Source organism: Nansenia antarctica (genome assembly GCF_963989245.1).
Source record: "Nansenia antarctica genome assembly, contig: SCAFFOLD_435, whole genome shotgun sequence".
NCBI classification, from domain to species: Eukaryota; Metazoa; Chordata; class Actinopteri; order Argentiniformes; family Microstomatidae; genus Nansenia; species Nansenia antarctica.
The window spans coordinates 37501-40529 of record NW_027662794.1 but is presented as its reverse complement, the minus strand read 5'-3'; the positions used below and the strand labels follow the sequence as shown (position 1 = coordinate 40529).

The following is a 3029-nucleotide window of genomic DNA, read 5'->3' as shown; positions in this document are numbered from 1 at the left end:
CTCTCCCTCCTCTCCTCCTCTCTCTCTCCCTCCTTTCTGCCTGATCTCAACCCCCCCCTGATCCCTGACTGGGGTGTTTCTCCCTGGGGCCTGACTAACACCTGGGCAGGGCAGGGCCCTGACTAACACCTGGGCAGGGCAGGGCAGGGGCCTGACTAACACCTGGCAGGGCAGGGGCCTGACTAACACCTGGGAGTGCGTGGTGTTTAAGACTCTAGTTTTCAGTCGCTGTCTGAAGCAGAAGTGTGTAACACTCAACAACAACAACATGCTCACACACCCATATGACACCATAAACTCTGTAGAATATATGTGTGTGTGTGTGTGTGTATACTGTATACCTCAAAAAGTACATTGACATTCTGTAAAAAGCTGCATCATGTTGCTTTGCGAAAGGAGGGAGGGAAGAAAGGAGGGAGGGAGAGAGGTGGAGGGAGAGAGAGAGAGAGAGAGAGAGGGAGCGAGGGAGGTGGAGGGAGAGAAAGTGCAGACAGGCTTCCCTCTCAACCAGTCATCCTGTCTTCTCTCTGACGGATGGAGGGATGAGGTGGAGGAGGAGGGCTAGGTGGTGAGGCCTCTCCTCTCCAACTCCTTACTCTGCTTCAACTCTTTAATCCTGAGAGGGAGGGGGGAGGGAGGGAGAGAGAGGGAGGGAGGGAGGGAGAGAGAGGGACAGAGAGAGAGAGAGAGAGAGAGAGAGGGAGAGAGAGAGAGGGAGGGAGAGGGAGAGAGGGAGAGGGAGAGAGGGAGGGAGAAAGGGAGAGAGAGGGAGGGAGAGAGGGAGGGAGGGAGAGAGGGAGAGAGAGGGAGGGAGAGAGGGAGAGAGAGAGGGAGAGAGGGAGAGAGAGAGGGAGGAGGGAGAGAGGGAGAGAGAGAAGGAGAGGGAGAGAGAGAGAGAGAGAGAGGGAGGGAGAGATGTCAGCGTATGTCACAGTGACGGTGTCACGGTGTCACAGTGACAGTGTCACGGTGATGTCACGGTGATGTCATGGTGATGTCATGGTGATGTCATGGTGATGTCATAGTGATGTCATGGTGATGTCATAGTGATGTCACAGTGATGTCATGTCATGGCGTCTCACCGGTGGTCTGCAGCGTCTCAGGAAACCTCATGATCTTCCTGGCGGCCTGGTCCTGTCTCTTAGTCAGGAACGACCCCCTGCAACACACACACCATTACCTCTGACCTCTGACCTCTGACACACACCATTACCTCTGACCTCTGACACACCCACCATTACCTCTGACCTCTGACACACACACACCATTACCTCTGACCTCTGACCTCTGACACACACACACACACACCATTACCTCTGACCTCTGACACACACACACACCATTACCTCTGACCTCTGACACACACACACACACACACACACCATTACCTCTGACCTCTGACACACACACACACCATTACCTCTGACCTCTGACACACACACACACACACACACCATTACCTCTGACCTCTGACACACACACACACACACCATTACCTCTGACCTCTGACACACACACACACACACACACACACCATTACCTCTGACCTCTGACACACACACACCATTACCTCTGACCTCTGACACACACACACACCATTACTTCTGACACACACACACACCATTACCTCTGACACACACACACACACCATTACCTCTGACCTCTGACACACACACACATTACCTCTGACCTCTAATAATTAAATAATTTTGCCATTTAGCAGACGCTTTATCCAAAGCGACTTACAATTACGAATTACAGGGACATTCCCAATGGAGTAACTGAGGGCTAAGTGCCTTACCCAAGGGCACACTAGTAGTGGTGTGGCTTCAGGCGGGATTTGAACTCACAACCTTCCGTTCACAAGTCCAACTCACTATCCACTAGACGACCTCTGACACACACACACACACACCATTACCTCTGACCTCTGACACACACACACACACCATCACCCAATGTAGAGTCTATTTGGATTATGAAGAAGCCTCTACAAACGGTATGTTGGTATTATGTGTTTGAGGCGGTGGTACTCTCTGTAGGAGGGGTAGTACTAACCCCCTCCCTCCCTCCCTCCCTCCCTCCCCCCCTCCCTCCCTCCCTCCCTCCCTCCCCCCCTCCCTCCCTCCCTCCCTCCCCCCTCCCTCCCTCCCTCCCTCCCTACCTGTGTTTGAGGCGGTGGTACTCTCTGTAGGAGGGTAGTACTAACCCCCCTCCCTCCCTCCCTCCCTCCCTCCCCCCCTCCCTCCCTCCCTCCCTCCCTACCTGTGTTTGAGGCGGTGGTACTCTCTGTAGGAGCGGTAGTACTGCTGGATCAGGACGGCGGCCCGGCGGGCTCTGCTGGAACTTCTTCTGCTCGTAGTAACTCCGGAACTTACTCTGGATCAAGATGGCCGCCTGCGTCATCTTCTTATACAGGGCGTACTGGGGTGGGGGGGGGTAACACACACAGCCTGGGTCACCTTCTTATACAGCCTAGGCAACGCCCTAGCAACACCTTTGCAACAACGCCCTAACAACGCCCTAGCAACGCCCTAGCAAAACCCTAGCAACGCTCTAGCAACAACGCCCTAATAACCAGGGGTGCACATAATTGGTGCACATAATTGCGCATGCGTCGCCAAAATGCATGCTGCGCGGCAGATCAGCCGCATGAAGGCGCTTTTGCGCACCAACAGCTGGGTCCAAGAACTTGCTGACTGCTGCATCACTGCAAGCCCCACTAAGTAACTATTTGCCGTCCCCTCAGCCCGACGAGTAATCCATCACAACAGTCGACCGACGACGACCCCGGCGACTCCCCTCACGAAAACATTCGGAAAGTATCGTAACTCGTACTTTCATTCCGCGTATCGCACGGTTATCTCGCCGCCACGTGAAAATTCAGTCCCGAACGAGTCGTCGCTAAAAGGAAAAACAACACCAAGGGACACGTTTAGAGGGGGGGGGGGGGGGGTAACACACACAGTCTGGGTCTCCTTCTTATACAGCCTAGGCAACGCCCTAACAACACCTTTGCAACAACGCCC

The 3029-nt window shown here is 54.2% G+C and overlaps 1 pseudogene across 1 annotated transcript in view; it reads right to left on the bottom strand.

The window, feature by feature from the left end:
* Positions 1 to 34: 34 nt before the first annotated feature.
* LOC308175457 (calmodulin-binding transcription activator 2-like) overlaps positions 35 to 3029 on the bottom strand; it is a 34455-nt pseudogene continuing 31460 nt past the window's right edge. Inside the window, exons 11-13 of the transcript in view lie at positions 2266 to 2424; positions 1083 to 1159; positions 35 to 616 (exon numbers count right to left, since the gene is read on the bottom strand). The product of the transcript in view is annotated as a calmodulin-binding transcription activator 2-like (transcript). The remainder of the gene's footprint in view (positions 617 to 1082; positions 1160 to 2265; positions 2425 to 3029) is intronic.